Here is a 16,133-nt window from a genome sequence, read left to right as displayed (position 1 = left end):
TATTGTGTGACAGTGCTCCTAGGAAACCACAACAACATCTGTTTAGGTGCCATCAATGAACAACAACAAGAGTAAGTAACTTTTATACTCAGTCAGCAAATGTATTCATCAAGAGTAGCCGCTTTATTGAATGTGTATACTTCAAATGTATGATTCTGATAAAAATGGCAACAGTAAAGCATGCCAACCTGCATCAGACAAGTACAGACAAATTCTAAAAAGCTGAGTTGACTGTTTAGCTTAATTTTGATAGCAGAGTCAGTCATTTTTATCCACAGGCAGCTCCATGCCTAGCATTTATAGAAACTTTGTTGACTGTGTATATGTCATATGTCTGAGTATGGAAAAATAATGAACACAATAATGTATTTCAAGTTTATTTTATACAGACACAGCATAGCCACATTAAACTGTTCCAATTTACCTGACATACATGCACACTAGCCCTGCAAAGCTTGGTTAATGATGTTTTAAACTATAGGAGACAAAAGTAGGGTCAGACATTTGTATCCACAGACACCACCCATGCCCAAATATTGTAGTCACTTTGTTGACCACGGTCATGAATTTCAGCTTTCATTCATACAAGTAGCAACCACAGTAATTTATTTTTACTTTCGTCACCTCCAACCCTACACACACACTCACACACACACACACACACACACACACACACACACACACACACACACACACACACACATACACACACACATACACACCATACTTGTTAACTTATTTGTTAAAATTAATGAAGGGATAAAGTGCCAAAATCAGGGACATATTTTAAATATTGCTCTTATAAAAATTAAACAATTACTAGAATAGCAGGTTTTGCATCAGCATGCATTTTCTGAATGATATGAACTCTGAAACTCAAAAGTCTGTCATACTTAGTGCCTGTAATCTTCAATGATTTGTCAGAAAAACACACATTTGTTGAGTGACAGATTTGAAGAAATCAGACACAAATGTGGTAAAAATCTGGACATTCTGTAAAATTCTGAACAGTTGAGAAGTATCATACACACACACACACACACACACACACACACACACACACACACACACACACACACACACACACACACACACACACACAGCAGTTACAGGCACTTTATTGACTTTGTACACCTTAGATGTCTAATTGGGAACAAATGAATTAAGAAATACCCAATGGCCACAGTAATATATTTTAACTCATTGCTGTCAGATGCCTGCATTGCCACCCTTTACAGTCCCCTACCCCACACTCATAAACACACACACACACACTCACAGTCTCTCACGCACACACACACACACACACACACACACACACACACACACACACACACACACACACACACACACACACACACACACACCATTAATTTCATTTACTTGCCATCCTTCAGATGACTGATGGTGGAGATATTGAAATTTAATGAAGAATGTATTTAATAAAAAAGTTTTCTCTTACACTCATAGTCCCATCTAAAAATCACTCTGCATTGTTCTTCCAGCTTTATTTCAGACTGCCTCAAGCACCAATCACCTGAAACAACTTGAACCAACGTGATAGACTTCTTGCTGTTTCATCAAGCAGCCCTTGGAATGTCATTTGTATGCCCATGAAACAGCAGGAGAATGTGTAATAAAGTGATGTCATCTTATTTGGCGATGCATGCATAAATGCTGGGCTTCCTAAGAATAGGTCAGACAAGTCAGATGGCATTTTTAATAGAAAATTGAACTCCTGAAATGGGGGAATTTACTACATTTAAGAAAAACAGTAAAGAACAACTAAACAAATAAGGATTAATTTTACTTTGGGAGGGCATTGGGTCAGTATTCCAGCACCATGAATTGCCCTTGTGTCTGTCCCAAGTCTAGTACTCTTTAGTTCACTTGTGTCAGACATGTCTGCGGGAACAGAGATAAACGTCAGCCTCTTCACTGTTGACATAGCCATAGGGGCAAAGGTGAAGGGTGGAGGAAGAAGTCTAGGGAAAAGCTTAGAAAGGCTGACCAAATGGACTGAAATGTGGCATTTGAGATTACATGAAATCAATACAAATTACTGCACTTGAGTCCCAACTCTGGTGAAAATATCAAACAAGAAGAGTGGAGGGGTGGCAAGAGAGCAAGAAAAGGATCTGGAAGCATTGATGACACCTGGCCTGGACCTCGGAGCAAAGTGAGAGGGCTGTAGAAACAGAAAACATAGATGAATTACATCCTGAATGAAAGACTCCAGAAATAAAAAACAAATGCTTCCACTGCACAGTTCTAAGGTCATACATGAAAAGGATGTCAGGCTATTGGAAGGAATCCATAGTATAGTCACTAGAACTATCCTAGGTTGGTGGGAAGGAATATAAACTTTGGGGAGAGTAACTAGAGCACTTGTCATATGAGACCAGATGATGCAAAGGGGACATTTTATTGGACATATGGGACATATTAGTATCATGAAGATGTAAAGCAGTCATTTGGAATTGGGAAAACTGAGGTATAGAGGATATAGGCAGCAGGTTGTAGGGAGTAATTCTCCCCTTCTCTCCAAATGTACTTCTTCATAAGGAGCATTGAAGACCCTTGGAATGGACTGCTGGCTAGAGTGGTGGAGAGGAAATCTGCAGTAGCAGTCAACAGGGCATGGAACTGGTGGAAAAGGGATAACTGAGAAGGTAGGGATTGAAGAAAGTTATAATTTTAAATGCATTTAAAGAGCAGATTAGACTCTTTTTACAATCAGGCATTTGTGATATAATGTAGTCTAACATAATATCCAAAATGTGTCTCTTTTCAGTCAAAAAATAACAAGTTATTTTGCAGTAGAGTTTGTTAGTAGTTGCTAGAAAGGATACTGATAAGAACTAGAAAAGTAACTCTTCTCCTATTATACATGTTTTGAGAATTTGCCACTGTTTTATGTAAAAAAAGGAACGTATTAAGCTAAGGTCCATCAAAAATACTCCTAACTAGATATTGCATTAATTGGAAAGGTTGCTAGAAAATAGTTGATAATTAATATGCTAGAAAATATTTTATTATATCACTACAAAATTACTATTAATTTGCTTTATGTGTTTAAAAAGTCAAGTGTTCTGCCTTGTTTGTATGTAGCTGTATATTTTATGAGAACATCAATAAAAATATTTGAATAAAGAACTTATCTAATTTCTTTATAATTAAGAAGTTTGGGGGTTAACTCAAAGCTAGTTGTGATGATACTAAATGTACTTGACACAAATTCTGACAGAATTGACAACAGTTTATTAACTCCTTAACCAAATGAAAGCACCATGATTCATTCATGAAACTGGTCTTTTTGTAAGATTCTCCAGCTTCAGATTCCTATAATTTGTTTTAGTGGTAATCAATAAAACCAGCATGAAATGAGTAGCTGTAAATCACAGCTGATCAGAGTTTGCTATAAGTATGATAAATGACACACTCTTGAATGCAGTTTATTGGATTTAGACTTACATCTAAATCAGTACTTAATTATGATGCTCTTAGTTCTAAGCAACACATGCAGGAGTTAAATTGTAAACATTCATGTGACATCCCCTCCCTGGACCAGTAATTAAGGAGCCTGAATCCTCACCACTGACACTGGAGAGGGACGTTCACTTGGAACAAAAATAGATAAACACACTATTTCCAGATGCAGCTCTCTGCATCAAGCACAATTTCCCTTAAGAGCACACAGGTAATACACTCAGTCTGGGGTCTGGACTTCTCTCTTTTTCTCACTCCAGGTCCCTATTAAGAATCCTCACTGGCACAGCTATAGAGCTGAGTCTTCAGCTGAGTGTCCAAATCAAGTCCTCCAGCACCCTCTCTGTGAAACTAGTGCTTCATGTTCCTGCTCCAAGCAGCTGACACACACACACACACACACACACACACACACACACACACACACACACACACACACACACACACACGCACGCACGCACGCACACACACACACACACACACACACACACACCTGGGGAAGGGTGGTGCAGATTTAGTAGCTATACCCCTTCTGCCCAGACTATAAGGTAGTTACTGCCACCAGACATTCCAAAGCCAGCTACTCTAAGGCTCTTACAAAGGTATCCAATTATACTGAGTGAACTTAATATTAGTACAAATGGTAGTATGTTGGATCAATGCAGTAAGGCTTTCAGGAGTGGCCACAAAGTCACCAAATAGATATGATTACTCTCAAAGTTTTAACATATTCTCTAAAGGACCAACTGCAATGAAAAGTTTAAATATATTTAATAATATATAATAAAAGTACATGGACAGACTAAATATCTATTTACAATAAACACCATAATTTCAATTACAGTAAATATTAAAATAACACAGGTGGATAAATTCACACAGACACAGAAAAACAGTACTTAGCTAATCTCACCATAGCTTTCTGACTGATTTAAAGAATTACTGTTCCCTGGTTCACTTACTAAAGCAAGGCAGGATGAAGTGAGTGAGGGGTCCTACCTTGTCAGGTTTCAACAACAGAGTGCTCTGAAACTTCAGTCTCACCTAGTATTAAAATATCATTTTCGTGATGGATTACAGAATGACATCACATACATCGGGTCATCTGACTTCTGATTCCCATACTACCCTCTTGGCTAAAAGCTGCCAGGATTTAGCACATATGTGTCAATGATACACACACACATAGCATTTTGCTCAGATCTGCTGCAGCTTCTGGAAGTCATAAAACAATTTCAAACTTCTACCCTTCCAAAGCATTTAGTTCACTCCAAAGAAAATACAGAAAACTTCCTAGTACAGACTTTTGTCTCTGGCTGCATTGAGAACTTTAAGATACAGTCTTTATGGCCTAAGCCAGGTAATTTAATTTCTATTTTCAAAGTTAGCCGGACTGAGACTAACCCCTTCTCTTCCAGTATCCTTTGTTACAATATATACATTTTAGCAGTTACAATAATACATGTATATTTCTTCCTCTGTCCAGCAGGACACACTGTTGATACATTTTTAACACAAGCAACTTTAAAAATACATTTTCAGCACAGGCATTTGTACAAATCAGTTTGATATTCAAATAACATATAATTGTTTACTAAATTCCAGCCAGCTGTGCTGGCATATGTTACACATCCACTGCTCTACTTCTCCTGGCATAGCTGGTAATACCTCACATTGTCACAATTCACAAAACATTAAACCATTTGAAAATATTTCTAGCCACTAGATCTTTCTGACTGACCCAAACCACTTTACATATAGATTGTGAAACATGCCTGAATATGGCCTCATTTTTATAGCCAGAATTACTAGATTTATTCTTATTATGAGATATTAAGTATAAAATTGTGAATTGTTGCAACATATTTTTTGAACAGTAAATGTTTTAAATTTTGTTTGAATTTTCATAAATCCAGTTAATATGTGTTTTATCTTTATAAGGAAATTTGGGAAAACAGCTGTATTATGGGTAAAACAAATTAAGAGGATTTAATGTAAAGGAGACAGATTGGTCTCAGCCCAATCAGTTTGTTTCCTTGTTTTATATTTAATTTTTCATCTCCTGTGCCTGCAACCATCTTGCTACCCACCATGGATGATCACAGTGCTACTGTCTTCTAGCTATGAGTTATTTTTTCTCTGCAGGGGCTAACCCCCTCCACTGGCAGCTGGCATACATGTTTGTATATACAGGCACCTGCTATGACTTTATTCTACTTTCTTTTTAAGCACATGCATGCTCTGATACAAATACCATTCTGATGGCTACTGCATGAATATAGCTTGCTACAGCCAAGTGTATGTCTCATGTTCATATAGTGTACGTCCTTTTTCCAACAGGCAACAAAACTGCAGTGCACTTAACCATCTTCCTTTGCTCAGAAGGGATGAAAAGAAAAAAAAAATGACTGATGTTCAGTGTCAGTTGGCCAAACACCATAAGGTAGCTGTACAATACTATGCTCCACACATCTGTTATCTAAAGAAAAACACAATATTTGGTAATGGCATTGTGTTATTTTAAAATCTGGAGCTAATTTCTGTTGAGTTTTACTTATCAGAGTCTTTAAGGTGTTAGAATCTGTGGTAAATGCTGCAACTGTTGCCACTTATTCAACAGTACTGTCAATCATAAGTTGAGTGCGGAAACAGATGTTTCTGATAGTCACTGTGGTAATATTTTCACTGATGGTGCTACTTCATTAATACTGAGATAATTCAGTGCTACTCCAATAATTTAGTGCAATATTAATACAATTATCAAGATTCAGCATCCAAATATGTAAAAAAATATTAAAAAAAAAAGAACTTTTCAGAAAATGTATAACTTTTTTCTGACATGGAGGTGCACCTTTTTATAATGATTAGTGACCATTCATCTGGCTTATTTATCCTGCTGTTCCAATAAACCTTTAGTAACCTGCAACCCATTGTCTTTTCTCTGCTGTTGTCATTGTCTTGGATATGGGCGTATACATGACCTTTATATTTATATCTGTTCTTTTTTATCTGTCTTCTTGCTAATTCATTATTTGTTATATTCATTAACTTCACATAATACAATTCTTCCTCCAAGCACTGTGTTAAATAATTCCTTTCATTTTTTCTGGTTCTTGCTCATCTTTGTTTCATATTTTATTTATCTGCATTAACTTCTACCTGCAAATTAATATTATCTCTGACATATTATGTAACCTATAGGTGTATCCCAAAACTACCTGGAAATTTGAATTATATATATACTTGATAAACTGATTTATGTATCCTTTTTATGTACTAAGTTTTTCATAGCTAGAGTTTACAAGGCAAAGTCAGTCCATGGACCATAATCTACCCACACCCTCCCTCATAGGGCAGTTTTTGTCTTCTGGAGGGTAAAATGAGTTTGGTTGCTACTACCCAATTAACAAATAAAATTGATAAATATAATATATGTTCAATAAATTTTGAATTCCCTTGCAGGTTTGGTCTCTCCAGACAGACAGACTGCTCCATAAATCCATATAGGTTCACAGGTTTATAGGTACTAAATAGGCTATTAATCCATGAAGATGGGTGGGAGGGTGGCATAATGTTTAAGTTGTTACCTTACAAACACAAGGGTCAGGGTTTGATTCTCACATGGGATAATTGGCTAGGCTTAAAATGGCTCACAAGGGCAGTTAGCCTAGTACTAACCTATGAAGATCTTCATAAACCTAGCTATACATTCACAATCAATTTCTAGTCCTTGTATTTTTAGTACAACTAACCTAGGGCCCCTTGCATTATGAGTGTGAATGATCCGGGGTAGGCAGACATTTGTATGTTAGCCCTGTCCATCAGGGCCATGGATGCCACACCAAGGGTGGGCCATTGATTTCCCATCCACTCATTCAGATTATAGTTGAATAGAGTAAGAGGCATGCTTTACTTTGATTCCAGAGAAGTGGTATTCTCTTTGAGACATGTCTATTCCACCAACATGTTCTGTTAAAGTTCACAAAAAAAAATTGAGTTCTTGTCAGCTTCTTCTACTACTGGGCTTGTGGATGTGCAATACTTTGTTTGGAGATGCTGACATTCACTTATCTTCATGGTTCATTCTTGTTGCCAATATTTTGTGCTTTACCTAGCTGTACCAGCATCACATATAATCAAATAAAGGCATTCTGCACCAGGAGGGAATTCTTCAATTAGGCCAGTGGAAACATAGTACAAGACAATGATGGCATATTAGAAAATGAAGCATTAAACACACACATACTTTATCATGAATAAAATGGTCAGTCATACCACAATTACAATATATATATATATATATATATATATATATATATATATATATATCCCAGTATGCTTGGTAACATTTTTTCTCCTTCTGAGTCAGAATTTTCATAATCCTTCTGTTTATGTTACTGTGCTGTTGTGTCTTTAAAGAAAATTGTAGTGCTCCCATCAGAAAATGTTTTCTTGCTGAGAAAGGAGACTCGGTATCATTATAACTTTCTGAACAAGTAAAGTAACATATTTATTGCCCAGTGTGACAATGACTAAAACATTTTGAATATGGAATGTCTGCAAAGACTTAGTCATTAATCTGAAACATTTATCTATTTAAATACTAAAACACCCAATACTATTTTAACAATGCTACCATTTAAATGTCAGCACTTACAAAATATATTAGTGTATATTATGATGGGCAACACCATGTATGACATGAGAAGCAGTTTGTTTGGACTGTATAGTCTGTGGTATTTCCAGACAAGTGGTACCACCTTCTTAAATCACAAGTCTGGTTAACAGATGACAAATTAAGCATATCTCCGGAGTGTTACAAACTGATCATGTGATGTCAAACAACTCACCTTTTTTGTTCTGCAGAAAACTCTTCTGTAATAATTAACAAAACCAATTATCAAAACACATTATTCTGACTGGATGCATAAGATAAATTATTTTTCAAAAAGGTAGTGTCCAGACTGCAGCAAAAACTGAATATAATGGCCAGTTTATTGCACTAAAAGTCATTATAGTTCATGCCATTATTTTTTTTGGCCAGTTTGTATAATTATGTGTTAAAAAAAGTTGTAACCAATGCCAATGTTAACAGTTTGTTTATAAGATACTTGGTTCTCTGCATAAAATGTGCATTGTCTTTGGCTGTCCACACATACCTCTCAATCTCATAGAGCAGGAAATCTGGACAAAGCCCAAGTAATGGGGGGAGAAATGCCCAAAAATAGGGATACTTTTTAAATATTGCTCTTACAAACTTAGAAAGTTGATAGAATAACAGGATTTGCATTAACATACATCTTTTGAAGGATATGAAGTCTGAAACACAAATGTCTGCCATTATTAACTGACCTCAGTCCTCAATGATTTGCCATTGATTTTCCAGAAAAGCACAACTTTATGAGAGACAGACAAAAATATGACACAAAATATGGAGATTCTGCTAAAGTCTGGACAGTTGAGATGTATGTGTCCACACAACTGTGAGTAGCACTATTTTATTTAGCCATGCTTTAATAAGTCAAAGACTGCTATACTGTTGTTCCTGTAGCTGTATTGCATATCTGCAAAGGTCTTAACTTCCTAGAATAGAGACAAGATCAACGATCCTCCCTAGGAGATTTGTATGGGTTCAAATGCTACACTTATGTTTAATCTGACCAAATTATCTTAAAAGTCTGTACAGTGTGTATGTGCATGTGCGTGTGTGTGTGTGTGTGTGTGTGTGTGTGTGTGTGTGTGTGTGTGTGTGTGTTTCTTTGTTCCACCTATCGTTTCCCACCAACATTTCTTAATTAAAGAAGTAACGTGTCCTTAATAAAAAATTATTTAATAAAAGTGGTTTTCAGGTTATTTCAAAATTAGCCACTTTACCTTCCCCAGAAGAATTGCGAATAGCATCTGGAGGGTCATAATGGCAAAGGCTGGTAGTGTGAAAAGCATTGATTTTTACAAGACATTTATAAAGTAAGTATAATGTATTTTTTTTTATTAACAATAAAAAACTTTTACAGGGGCACTGTGTTCCTTTAACTAGGCTTACTTTCCTTGCATTTCTTCAAGTGTAGCCATCCTAGCAGTTGTTTACAGTTATTGCCAAACTACACCACAAACATGTCCCTTGTCCTCAGAATTCTGACTCTAGATCTCTATCTAGTCTGCATGAATTAGCAAAGGGGGGGGGGGGGGCTTCATTCTGAGATAGCATTCACCCCCCCTTCCTCTGTCCCCATCCATGTTCTGCATACCTATACATATGATATACTTAATGAGTAGCATTCTGCTTCTAGTGTCATGTCCTTAAATAAAGTAGCACTGATTGTTTTTATCCCATTAACTTATTTCAGAATATTTTGAACACTCAACAGAATATCTGTTTATGCTGTTAAATAGCACTTGCTACTACTGTTAATGATACAGAAGCTGCCTCTAAAACTGTGTGTGTAATGCTGGTTATATCCAGATACCAGACTATAGGTGGCTGTTACCAACAGCCTATAGCGCATAATATGTAGTCAATAAATGCATGTCATTCCTTGATGTGATGCAGTGCTGCATGCAGAATATGGAAGCAACTAATTTCAAAATATGCTGTGCACAAGCTAACACTTCAGTACTTGGTTAATATTTTTGCTTGCAAGCCATATCTTGTTGAGTATTGCATCTGTTCCTTAGAAGTCTTTCTAAAGGAAATGCTTTTGCAAACAAACTAAGCATAAAATCTTCATCACAGATGAATGAATCTGCCAATAGGAGTTCTAATTTTGTCTTGGCTTTAAATTTGTCTCCAACCTGCATCTGCTTTCTAGTAACTTGCTCAGCTTCTGTCTTCTTAGGATAACAGCTTGCTGAAAGCATCACTCCACAGTTTTGTATTTGTATCTAAATAAATGCATAACACAGTTGCAGAGCTGCGTATCTAGTTATGCCTTGAGTGTTGTTACTAATACTTGTAAACCAGTCATCCCTCCTAGGGCCTGCCCCTGCTTCAGAATGGTCTTACTGGGATACTATAGTTACACATGTTCTGTAATACATCAAACATACTACTTATCACATTACACATGATTTATTCTTGACTTTAGCTTGTCTTTGATTTATTGTAGTTAATTAGGAAAACCGTATGAAAAAAAAAATACGGCACCATTTTTGTATTTGCTGTATTTAGCCTCACATGTCTAGCTTTTTAGCCTAGGCCCAATCTTCTGTTTGTTCTTTTGGTACTTATCCTAACCAAATACATTCCCAATACACATTGTGTCTGTGCTGAAAATGGGTTGCCTTACCACTGCTGATTCTGGTGAAGGACTTTCTCAGATTCTGTTCAGCAACAGTATCTTCCCCAAAGTCTCCCTGTCCAGAGAACTCTAACCCCTTCCTAGACAGATGTCTATACCCTAATCTGCTGTCTTCCTGCACAGCACCTTACCTTCTTCCAGGCAGTCCACCTTCCATTTATTTTTCTTCCTGAAAAGTAAACAGCACTTTTCCTCCTATCTTCCACATTTCATCATAAGAATGTGATCTCTTAGCACCAGCTTATACAAATTAACAGACAACATCTGTAAATGGCACAGTTCTTACGTTTGCTAAAACCCTGCTTTCTTTGGATGAAGGCAAATCATTCTGGATTTTCAAGCCTGTGTTTCCCCTCTATAACCCAGATATAACTGGTGTCCCAGACATGAATTAACGCACACATTACAGACTCTGACTTATAGCTAAAGTAGGTCTGTTGTTTTAGAAATTGTGAAATTGTAGAGCAGAGTGTTGCTAATTTTTATCCATTAATAGTATTCTGCAGCTCTGAGGCAGTTTTCATAAGTATTGTTGGTGAGGTTAGATGAAGTCTCCCTTAGACTGTCATAAGTCTGAGCAGGTAGATATGCATTTCCCTTCCACACTTGACTGGACTGGCAAGAGTCCCATCAGAAGCATCGTGTATGGGTAATTTGAACATGGACAGTACAGAAGTAAGAAAACCTAGATCCTCTTACATCCCATCTAGCAAACAGTTCTGTTAGCTTATCAGGTTATGTACATCAAACTGCCTAAACATTGGCATGTACAGCATGTTAGACTATGTGGCCACTACCTCAACATGGGATGTTTACTGGTATTCTAGTCAATCACTAGCAATTGTACCCCCTGAATTTTTACATATGGAGGAACAAGTAAGCTACGGTTCCCTATTTTGCATGCTTTTTGTCAGTGGTGCTTCTCATTTCTCTCAGGATGCTTTCCAGAATGAACCTCAACACGTTAACATGACACTATTCAAATTACTTCCTACAGATGATGACGCACCTTGAATGTGTTAACATGACATTATTCAAATGACTTCCCACTGATGATGACACCAATTGCTACTTCCAGTGCAGGTTCTCCAAAGTACTTCATAGGTATTTATTTACTTGTACATACATACTTTGTTAACTGGGTAAATAGACAGGTCCAGGGACCATTTTTAGTCACAACCTGGGTCACAATGGTAAAGACAATAATAAATACAAAATGCACTTAAGGAGTGCAAAGAAAAAACAATACCGCCACTGAGGCACTTGTCAAACATTACATGTACAATAGATAACTAAGGTGTAAAACTGCGTAATTAAAACATAAAATAATATTCACTACAATGCATACATTATTAATGCTTAAATATACCATGTAAAGTTCATTATAAATACGGAATTGTATGTAACCACATTGCACAGCTCACAGCACTGTAAAATTTTACTACAGTATAACAGATTAGGACTCAGCAAATGTGTGTTTCGTGGCTGTAGAAAAATGGTGGGGGGTAATTATATTTTCATCACTCTTGTTGTCCTAAAGAAGTATCAAAACAGACTAAACCTGCAAATTTTTGAATAAAATACAGTGGAGTTAGCTTATTTATCTAGAGTGTTTTCTTGAAAGATAGCAGTTGTACATATCAATTCAAAATAAAATAAAACAAGATAAAATAAAGGGAAGGTCCATATAATGCTCATGAAACATTCACAACCAAGTTATGAAGGACAGTAATAAAGCTACAGAACATATACAAAGAATCAGGCCCAAGCTATCATTATCTCAATATAAGCGTAACCACTATAAACAAAGTACATTCTTCTGGAACTTGTAGTTTTCTGGTATGCCAAATGTCAAAATATGATGAAATGTCACTACTCATATGAATTCATCTAGAGCTTACTGGTAAAAGAACCAGAAAAAGTTGAGTATTATTACATGACAATGGCCTAATGATTCCAAGGGAATGCAGCAGAGTCCAAGTTTATTGACAACACTGTTTATTTCAGACATATTTGAAAACAATGGCATCTTATTCATAAATTTCCTGACAATATCACAATGCCAACTAATTTTGCTAATACATACATAATCTGAGCTCTGATGCTACAATTGGATAAGCTGCTACAAAAAGTATATTATACAATGCCTACCCTAAAAACGTGCACGCTGATTGGCCAGCCCAACCAGCGTGCCCGTGGTAAATCCCTCAATATACTAACGGAAAAAGGTCCGTCGCCGGACTTTTCCGTTAGTATAACATTGTCTCGCTATGTTAAAAGAGTTTAACATAGCGACACAGATTTAAAAAGCAACGGAGATCTCCGTTGCTTTTAAAGCTGTCTCGCTATGTTAAACTCCTTTAACATAGCGACACAATAGTAAGCAACGGAGATCTTGCGATCTCCGTTGCTTTTTAGTCTCGCTATGTTAAATGAGTTTAACATAGCGAGACAGCTTTAAAATAAGCAACGGAGATCTCCGTTGCTTATTTTAAAGCTGTCTCGCATGTTAAACCCATTTAACATAGCGAGATAGTAAAGCAACGGAGAACTTGTTCTCCGTTGCTTTGCCCAAAGCTCTGATATACCGCGAGGCATGCGCAGTACATCAGAACTGCCGCGAACACCAGACAGGTGCGGAAGGGCAGCAAAGAGGCATTATACAATGCCATTATTTAAGAAAAGTAATTATTTCTTTTCTTAAATAATGGCATTATATAGTAATAACTCACTTCTGGGTGTGGGTAATGCTGGATTTACCCACGGTTGTCTTTGTTTGGTCCCTCGGGACCAAACCACGCCAACCGTGGGTAAATCCAGCATTACCCACACCCAGGCGTGGGTTATTGCTATAATATAAACTTCAATTAAATATAAATTGTAGTAAGAGATTGCAGAGAAGTAATCAATATCTACTATCAAATTCTGTGCAACATAGAATGTGTGCTTAAATGAACAGTTCTGAGTATCTTAGTAGTGGGGGATTATGCTTTAGTGATTAATTCTGTAACAAAGCCTTTTACAATGAATAGTGAAGAACAGTGCATCAAGCTACAACTATGTACCTGTGCCATTATACTAAACCTTAGTCCTGCCAATTTTGGAATATGTTACTACACTGAAGAATCCTATTAAAAGATCCAGAGGAAGTTTAATAAGTACACACTAAGTATTAGGGATGTAACTTGTTGTCTCATGAAAGAGTAAATTACTAATTTTATGTTTGTTTTTTTATAGGCAAACAAGGGGTGTATTGATATAAATGTTGAAGAATACATTTGATCCCTGTATAAAGAAATGCTTAGGAATGAACTTTTATAATTCATTGTATAGAATATGACAATGCAAGTCAAATCCCAAATGTATTAGAACATAAAGATAACAATGCATTGCTAAATGCACTTTATACACATGCCCCGGGATTCATGAAGCTCGGCACAAGGACGGCGTTAGGCTTGCGCCGACCGTACGGCATAGAGATGGCGCAGTAGCGCCATATGCATATTAATGAAGGCGCACTGCCGCCACATCCACGTGCATAGGAAATGTGCGCGAGTGCATGGGGCATGTCGAAGCGCCGCATGGAGGCGTGGACATGTCGGCTGTTTACGTGCAACCTAAAAGGCTGAATATTACAGCCTGCCTCCAATAGTAATCACACCTGTCAGTGTCCGTGGATACTGAAACGTATGCAAAGCATGCAAGGCAGTTGTTGTGAACACAAAAAGAAGCAAACACAAATGCACGTAGCTGAATATCGAGTCCCCATCCCTCGAACAAATGACATTTAAAACCCCGTGTCCGTATTCTAATGCAGTGTTGATAGTTATACCAAGTGGAAGCGAAACGCATCATGTTAGTGCCGCCAATAGCTAAGTCTAGTCCAATGGTCAGGGTTACCACCTGTCCCACATTGTGAGGGACAGTCGCCATCTGGGCAGTTGTGTCCATACCAAAACCATTATAAATGTAAAATATCCTGCGACCGTATGACATAATTATGTCCCACATCTCATGTAATAGTCACATACAATAGTTATTTCCATATGTAACATACCTACATGTTACAAGAAATAGAATAAGCAAGTAAATGAAACAGAAGAAGCATCAAAACTGCTACAACAATAAGCTTACATTTAGGCATAAAACAAAAGCACTATCCGTGGTACTGACCGTGGGTATGTGTTGGCCTGTAAAATCTGATGTGTGTCCTGAATATATCCCATCCTGGCCATATGAAAAGGTGGCAACCCTACCAATGGTCAGAGCATTCAGCCAAAATCTGCCCATTTGCGGTCCAAGGCGTCCTTGTCAGGATGGGTCAAAGATGAATTGGTATTACCCAGGTCTACCTACCATGTCATGAAAGATAAGTATTTGCGTGTACCTATGTGCATGATGTACAGCATGTGGAAGGTGAAAAAGGCTAGAGTAGTCCTCACAACCATACAGGTACCAGAGATATGTAGTGTATGCAATGTGTTCCCTTGACCGTGCCATGGGCCATCAACCAGAGAAGGGATGGATGGAGTGTGTGGAATATGGGTGTGGGAGGGACGGGTAATGTAATAATCCACAAAGGGGAGACTGTGTTGGATGCACAATAGGTGAATTGGAGGTGTATGAGGGAGCAGTGGGTGAATCAGAAAGAAACACAAAGAACAAACATACACATCCGCAATACAACCTGACAGGCCATACTGTAGAACACAATCACACAAACATATGAATATTAAAATGTGCGATACACATGTACAGAAAAGTCACCGGCACATACCCACATAATGGTCTGGATGGAACTGAGCCAATTAACTACAACACACCTGGAAGCATAATTGAATACCCATCATCCCCTCTACAGCACCCCCCCCCCATTCCTGAACGTCCACCAAATCCAGCCATACTCGGGCTGCTAGCTTGGCGCAGCCATATCTGCACATAGTGACCACTTCTCATATCTAGTAGGCAGTCTCACCCTAGGCAATGTCAGGATTGCAAACTATGTATCCCTTGCATGTAAAACCCTATCACGTTTTCGTAAATCCAAAAAAATCGAAGGTTATTGTTTTGCTCAATTTTTGGATATCCCTCATGGAATAAGTATCCTGTGTAAACATCAGACTTGGTATCACGACACCATGTCCAGTCCTGTAGACATCTGGACACAAGTTGTATGTGCAGTAGTGGTTCACGAGACTGCTCAGCCTCCAGCCAGTCATGCAGAACCTACTACCCGGGATTAAACACCTGACTGTGATGCACGGCTCCCCACATGAATTATCGAGAATATATACTTTACACATTCGCATAGTGGCAGTTGAATATAGGGTGATTAAGGCACTGACG

This window comes from Protopterus annectens, chromosome 1.part0, assembly GCF_019279795.1.
Source record: "Protopterus annectens isolate FY-2018-M chromosome 1.part0, PAN1.0, whole genome shotgun sequence".
NCBI classification, from domain to species: domain Eukaryota; kingdom Metazoa; phylum Chordata; order Ceratodontiformes; family Protopteridae; genus Protopterus; species Protopterus annectens.
This window is presented reverse-complemented; position numbering follows the sequence as displayed.